Here is an 8007-nt window from a genome sequence, read left to right as displayed (position 1 = left end):
GGCTTACACAGTTCGCATATGGCGAGCAGTTTGTGTAGCTATCATACTGTATGAAAACTATCTTTAAGAGGATCATATTTTGATTCTTAAAATTTGGAATAACCAAATCAGCAATGCTCCAGCGTGTGGTGAATGGAAATTCAAGAACTGCAGTGATAGATGCGGGTACTGCACCTTTGAGAGCTGGAATGTTCTGACCTGCCAAAGTTCCAAAGGAGACTCATTAGTCAGCAGCAGTCACAGCTGGAGATAGTTGGAGACTGAAATCTAAGAATGAAGTGGGGCTGAAAGTAGCTTGTAAACAGAGGACCTGCTTGCTGTACTAACTTGGGACCAGATGATGTTGTATAGTTACACAGTAGCGTTTACTCTCTCTGTGAGAAGTCCCACTGAAATTTGCTTAACAAAAGTCAAGCTGGACTGGAGCACTGGGGACCATATGTTAGTTCTGGCTAATGCAGCAACAGATTTCAATCAAGTAAATTGAGGAACCAGAGAAGCAAGTGACGACTGCTCTTCCTGACTGGCATTTTTTATCTAAACACCAGGCATGAAAGTCTGTCTGTGGAAGTTATGGTGAGTTTTGCCATTGGCTTCAGTGGGGCCAGGATTTCACCCCATTTCCCTAAGCAACTCTCAAGAAGCGGGGAAAGTCTCTGGTTGGAAAGCCTTTCTTTGTGATGGACCAGGGCAGAAGAGCTTAATCTGCTGCTGTTCTGAATGTATCGGGCATCAGCAGCAGCTCCAGGCTTGAGTAAACGTTTGAGTTTACACCTCACCTTCACCCCCTAAACAGAACCCCTCTTTCTTGCACCACTGTCCTCAAATCTCTTAAACTTATTTATTCAGCATCTGCTGCCTGTTATTCTGCTCTCAGTACCACTTGTCTCCAGAGCTCTGAGCCTCTCTATTCTCCACCCATTTTCCTCCTGAAGCACTAGTGTACTAGGTCTCAGGTACTCTGGAATTATAGCAGGGGAACACTCAAAGCCTCTTGGGCTGTATAAAGACCTTTGTAAGTAAGTAAGGAAAATAAACAAGCGTTGGAGCTCTGGGCCTCGAAACAGGAGATCTGGACTGAAAGTGGACTAGAGGTGGGGAGCAATTTTATTTCGAAGAAATGGCTCTATAACTAGGTAGAAGCGCAGAGAAAAAGCTATGGAATGAGGGATAGTTTAACAGCACTGATGGCAGGATGGTAAGGGTGAGGTGGGAATTCAACAACTGGGGTGAAGGTAACATGTTCCAATCCACTTTCCATCTCATCTGGTTTCCCATTCACATGTGCTGGAAAGAAAACTGAATATGAGTGTTCTAGTGATTAGAGCATCAGACTGGAACTCAGAAGACCCGGGTTCTATTCCTAGTTCTGCCACTGGCCCGCTGGGTGATCTTGGGCAAATCACTTCACCTCTCTGTACCTCAGATTCCCCATCTGTAAAATGGGATAATAGCACTGACCTTCATAAAGCGCTTTGACATCTAGTGATGAAAAGTGCGATATAAGAACTACATATTATTATATATTCAAAGACAAAATCACAGTAGCTCTTCTTTCCTTTGGCTTCAATCAGTCCTTAGATAGATTAAGCCAAAAGACCTCCCAGCAGCAAATGACAAATGCTTGTTAGTTGAAGGCATGCATCACACAATTACTGTTCTCTTCAGTTACGGTTAAGTGAATCATGCCTGCATCTAATATGGGTCACATTCTATATACATTACTGGGACTAGGGGAAAGAAGAATATGAGGTGCCATGACATATTAACTCTAACAGATGCATTGCCTACATCCTAAATCAGAACTCTATAAGAGAAATAAAGAAAAATTGTCTGGCTCTGAAGTGTGATGTAGTCTTCATATAAGTCCAAGTCATAGAAGTTTTCTGTAGGCTCCACAGTCAAAATGACAGAAACTGGATTTCCCTCTACATAGAATTGCAACAAGCGTAGGGTGGGATTTTCCAAAGTTGCATACCCAATTCCCATTGATTTTCAGTATTTAGTCCTCTACAAAAATACGTGGACAAACTAAGTAAAGTAGATAAACACTCTGTACTGGAGTTGATGTCAGTTTCATCTTAGGTCAAATAAGACAGAGTAGACTGCTAGAACTACACAACAACCTGTACTTTCCTTTCTCCACATTTCACATAACTAAAGTATTTTCTGGTGAAAGCGATTAAATGTTTCTATTTGTCATATGCCTCCCAATTTGCAAAAGAAACTGTTTGAGGCCTGAACCCAAAGAATATTTTATTTTATTAAAAAATTCCTCAGAGGGAAGGGATTTGTATGCCATTTTCTCTTCATGCCCTATCTTGCTAATTTTGGAGGATGTAGATCGTCTGACTGGTTTGTTAGATGCTCCATAGCATCCCTCTGCCTGGTGGTCTGTCTCAGCAGGAGCCACAGTAGGGTAACCAATTTTAACACAGCACAACTAACTTCTCTGTTAGTTGGCACTAACATGGTACGACAGCTCCATCCTAGACAGTGCACTGAGAGGCTGCTATGGGAAACTTCATTAGTCCAGAAGGAATTAAGAACCTACAAAGAATAAAGAACGGCATCTCATAGCAACTTGCATCCTGTGAAACTGGTGCCTTATCTCACGGACTTTAATGCAGCTGGGATTGCAAATACCATTACTGTCATAGTAAGGGTGCGTTGTCAACACAGCATATGCTTTAAGGATTCAGCCTCTTGTTGCTTTTGGTCAGTAAGATAAAATATTCACTGCCACTATTCTGGGCATCATGCTTTTGTTTCATGCCTCACTTGTTATACAAGTCAACATCTGAAAAGTAATGTACATCATTTTGTGGCAAAAAGCCAGGATTTGCTTTCTTCCATCCTGCCCATGAGCATGATGGTGCAGAAAAAGACCAATACATTTCCAGTATTCTTTTGAAGCTAATGCTATGTGTGTCCAATTTTCTAGGTGAATGAGAATTAAGCAGCAGCATGATGTGCATGTAGATTTTTGCATTCAGTTTATACTGGTCTTTTCATTTCCAGCTCTCTGAACTACAAAGGAGGATATGTTTTATAAAAACCCTGTTGATTAACTTAACGAATCAGACATTCAGGTTTTTATTAAATTGTCACTGGTGACTGGATAGGGGATTGGTAATACAATAGGGAGCTTTTCTCCTCTAGGTCAGCAGGCAGAATCTCAGGTAGTTTCTGAGGGCTTGTCTACACTTAAAATGCTACAGCTGTGCCACTGCAGCGCTTTAGTGTAGACATGACCTACACATGAGAGGTATTATCCCATCGGCGTAGGTAATCAACCTCCCCAAGTGCTGTCTACATGGGAATTTAGGTTGGCTTAACTACACTGCTCACAGGTGTAGATTTTTCACACCCCTGAGCGACATAGTTATGCCAGCCTAATTTTCCAGTGTAGACCAGACTTGAAAATTATATTAACAGTTGGAATAAGTTTGCTGGTGTCAGTCATGTTACTAGCAGGCAAACATCCACATAATAAAAACCACCATTACAAATGTCACCAATTGGTACCTTTTTTGGAAGTGTCACTACAGAGCCAAACTACTGAATAGACATGGAGCTGCATTACTCTCCCTGATACCCCTTAGAAGTGGTCCCTCCAGATCATGGCTGAGACATGTTGATGGAACAGCATAGGAAAGCTTGCACGGCTGCTTCAACTGTCCAGCAGATCAACTGTTGTTCAGGCCTGCCATGCTGGCACCTTTCCTGAGCAGTAAATTCACTCTGGAATGACTGTCGTTGACTTATAGGCATGGAATGTATCATGATGACCTTCACAGAAATATTAAGGGTTTGTCAAATTTACGTGGGTCTTAAAATACTCACTGCATGTTGATGTTCTCTAGTCTAAACTACTCACATACCTTCAGTGAAGTGGCAGTCAAAATGTCGCTTTAAAATCCAACACTTCCAGAAATGGTGTTACAGCATCAGTCAATTGGCATTTCTCTTATTTAATCAACACATGGGTAGACGAGGAATGGGGGTATCAAAACATACACCCTATAAGTGGCTCAGAATGTACTTCCCTGACTGGAGTTATCTGAATTTTTATATCACTTTGTGCTAGTCACATTAGGTGGAATAAATCTAAACCATCAGCAAAGCGTTCAGCCACAACAAAAAATATGTATCTATTATGAAAGTAGGCATGGCCAGGTTTAATTTATATCATACTGTCTTATGAGAAAACGTATGGCTAGGTACAGTGGTGATCACCTCACTGTACAACTGGCCCATAGGAAAGTCTGGGCCTGATGCTCTCCTCAATGTAAATGAGGAGTAGGTCTACAGAAGTTAGTGGAATGACCCTGGCTAAAACTGGTGGAAGTTCAGAATCAAGTACTGTGCCTTTTTCATGACAACTACCACAGACTTGTATTGACTTCGTACCTGTGGCTGCAAGACAGTATATCATGGGTCAGATTGAGTGTTGCATACAGATAGGAATTTTGCCACAGCTGCCCAACTTAGAATTTGTGCCATCAGGGTAGGGGACCCTCAGGTAGTATAGCTAGCTCCTATGGCAACTGCCTCCCTCCCCAATATGGGCTTGGGAGTGTATGAAGGAAAGGGAGGGGCAAATCACAACTCTGCTCTGCAGATTCCCCTAGGGGATCATAGCCAGCAGTCATAAATTAAAGCAGTCCCAAGGCTGGGTCAGCTTGAAATTCAGGGGACTGAAACCAGCTGTCCGTTATACTTAGCAGATCTTTGAGTAGGAGCGAATCTGGCCCTGTGTGTGGTGGTTGTTATTTCAAAATGCAATGCAAGGAACATTTTTTAAAAGATTACTCTGGGCTGATTGTGCATGGAGGAGAAAATTATCCACAGTATTTTCCATTAAAAAAACCCTGAAACCCTGAGAAAAAACATTTTCTCTGCCATATATGAAAAGGACAGGAGTCACATCTTCTATGATCTGCACCTTGCAGATGTCTTGTTTTAAATTGTATTTCTTGCACAACAGTTCAAAGATGATGTAAATCTTCAACCTCTAACCATGGCTTCATAAGAAGATTTGTACGGAATATTTCGACAAATGATGTAATCCACTGAAGAGATGGGTAATCTGCCACCCACACCTCCTGCTGCACACCCCTCAATGCACACATGCACTCTTCACCACCCACTCCTCTAGCAGCTACCTTCTTTCATCTGGGCCATTTGGCATTGCACAAGGGACCATTATCTAAAATTGGCTCCAAACTGGGATGAATGTCCTCACTCCATCTGCTGTTCTAAGTTACGAGGTACTGTAGGGCTTTCTTTTTTTTTTTTAGCACTGAGTTGCTGAAGACTATGGGGCTTTTTAGTAGTTCGGATTTTTAAATGTATCTTGTGGAACCAAATACATCCTAACAGAGCACAGGTTATTGTTACATGATTTAAAGTCACAGACATGAAACATACATTAGGTTGAATGCAAAATGTTTTCTCTGGAGTCAAAGGAGAATTCAGGCAGTGTATCCATTCTGCAGTGCTCAAACCCTTCCAGTTAGCAGACAAGCTGGAAAGTGACATTACTGACTGGTACCAAGACAATTCCTATACCTTATCATCATAAGATTTATAATTCATATCGTATAAAATATGTTTACTGATAGCAAAATTTATAGACACAATTTGAAGATAATTTTTGATGATCTTGTAGTTAAGGCACTAGACTGGGACTCAGGAGATCTGGGTTCAATTTCCAGTCATCATCATTTCTATTATAATAGCACCTAGGTACTCCAGTCAAGAATTGGAATTGCTAGGCACCGGGCAGACAAGTAAAGATGGAAGTCCCTGCCCCAGAGGGCTCACAGTCTATATATTAGACAGTATGCAATAGGTGGGTGAAACAAATGGGGTGAGCATGGGTTGGGAGGATGTGGTAACAATAAAAGCAGAAAATCCAAAATCACAGGCCTGCCGCAGACTCCCTGTGTGACCTTGGGGAAGTCACTTAAGCAATCTGTGCCTCATTTTCCCATCTATACAATTACTGAAGTATGATTATTATTAAAATGGAGATAATACTACTTCATTTCTCCCACATTTGGCTTGTCTTTTCTGTTCAGATTGTCAGCTCTTTGGAGCCCTTATTATGTGTTTGTACAGTGCCTAGCACAATGGGGCCCTGACCTCACAAGTTATCGGAAGTGAACTGATCAATATTAAAATGTTTTGATTGCTCTTACAAACACCCTAGATCAAAATCCAGGCTACCTGTTATAATCTTGACTAGACACAATCTATAAAAGAGGATGAGATACACATGTATTTATCAACTTTACATCTACAATATTTTCTAGGGGAAAAGCTCATGAAACCTCAAGCAGAGTGAAAAGATTGTAACTAACAATAAATGACACAGTACACAAGGCAAAGGGAAAGTACATTAGCATTACTGAAACTGGTCTCTGTAGAATTCCAAAAATGTAATTTTCTTTGTCCACAGAAGATGAAACTTGCCTCTCTCTCAGTTTATGACATGAATATCAAGAGGAAACCATGGCATGCATGAACTATTCAGCAACAGTCTTAGCTATCTGCAAAAAAGAAAGGACTATTCAATGTTCTATTATTTTTCTTTTATTAGATGCTTTGTGTCCTAAATGTAAAGTTTCTTTTTCAATCTCAGGAATGAGGCTTCCCCCTCCATTCAGGTGGAAAACAGTCAGTTTATATTTAAAAAATAAACTTGTTTTCAAATTCTGAAAAGACTGTTTTTTAACAACAGGATTTCAGGTCAGAAATCCAGCACTGAATTTTTGCCATGCTATAGGATGATCTGAAACAATTCCATTTGTTAAATGAGCTAACTAAGTTAACCTGACTCCAATGCTGTAATTATTTCCACTTGTGCCTACAGCTGTTTGTATCTATTAGAGATATTGAATCATCTGCTACTATTGCTGTCATAAATATAAAGGGAAGGGTAAACACCTTTAAAATCCCACCTGGCCAGAGGAAAAACCCTTTCACCTGTAAAGGGTTAAGAAGCTAGGATAACCTCGCTGGCATCTGACCAAAATGACCAATGAGGAGACAAGATACTTTCAAAGCAGGGGAAACAAAGGTTCTCTCTGTCTGTGTGTTGTTTTTGCCAGGAACAGAAAAGGAATGGAGTCTTAGAACTTAGTAAGTAATCTAGCTAGATATGCGTTAGATTCTGTTTTGTTTAAATGGCTGATAAAATAGGCTGTGCTGAATGGAATGTATATTCCTGTTGTTGTGTCTTTTTGTAACTTAAGGTTTTTCCTAGAGGGATTCTCTGTTTTGAATCTGATTACCCTGTAAGGTATTTACCATCCTGATTTTACAGAGGTGATTCTTTTTACTTTTTCTTCAATTAAAATTCTTCTTTTAAGAACCTGATTGCTTTTTCATTGTTCTTAAGATCCAAGGGTTTGGGTCTGTGTTCACCTATGTAAATTGGTGAGGATTTTTATCAATCCTTCCCCAGGAAAGGGGGTGTAAGGTTTGGGGAGGATTTTGGGGGGAAAGACGTTTCCAAGCAGGCTCTTTCCCTGTTATATATTTGTTAGACGGTGGGTGGTGGCAGCAATAAAGTCCAAGGGCAAAAGATAAAATAGTTTGTACTTTGGGGAAGTTTTAACCTAAGCTGGTAAAAATAAGCTTAGGGGTTTTCATGCAGGTCCCCACATCTGCACCCTATAGTTCAAAGTGGGGAAGGAACCTTGACAGCATCAAACAGGAACTCTGTGGAAGAGGCAGGGATAAAATCCAGTTCTCCAGAGCAGCAGACAACTTTTCAGGGTCACGTCCCACCCTTTACCCTTGTCTGCCACCCCCACCCCCAGGAGCCGGGCTTGGGAGTGGAGCTGCAGCTTCCTGGTGGAAGGGGGGTGGGGGGAAGACATGGCATGGGGTAGGGGGGCCAAGGCTGGAGTCGCAGCTAAGAGCAGATCTGGGGCTGGGAACAGAGTCACAGCCAGGGGCCGAGGCTGCGGGTAGGATTGCCAACTTTCTAATCAC

This window comes from Lepidochelys kempii, chromosome 2 (genome assembly GCF_965140265.1).
Source record: "Lepidochelys kempii isolate rLepKem1 chromosome 2, rLepKem1.hap2, whole genome shotgun sequence".
NCBI lineage: Eukaryota > Metazoa > Chordata > Testudines > Cheloniidae > Lepidochelys > Lepidochelys kempii.
Note: the sequence above shows the minus strand (reverse complement) of the source record.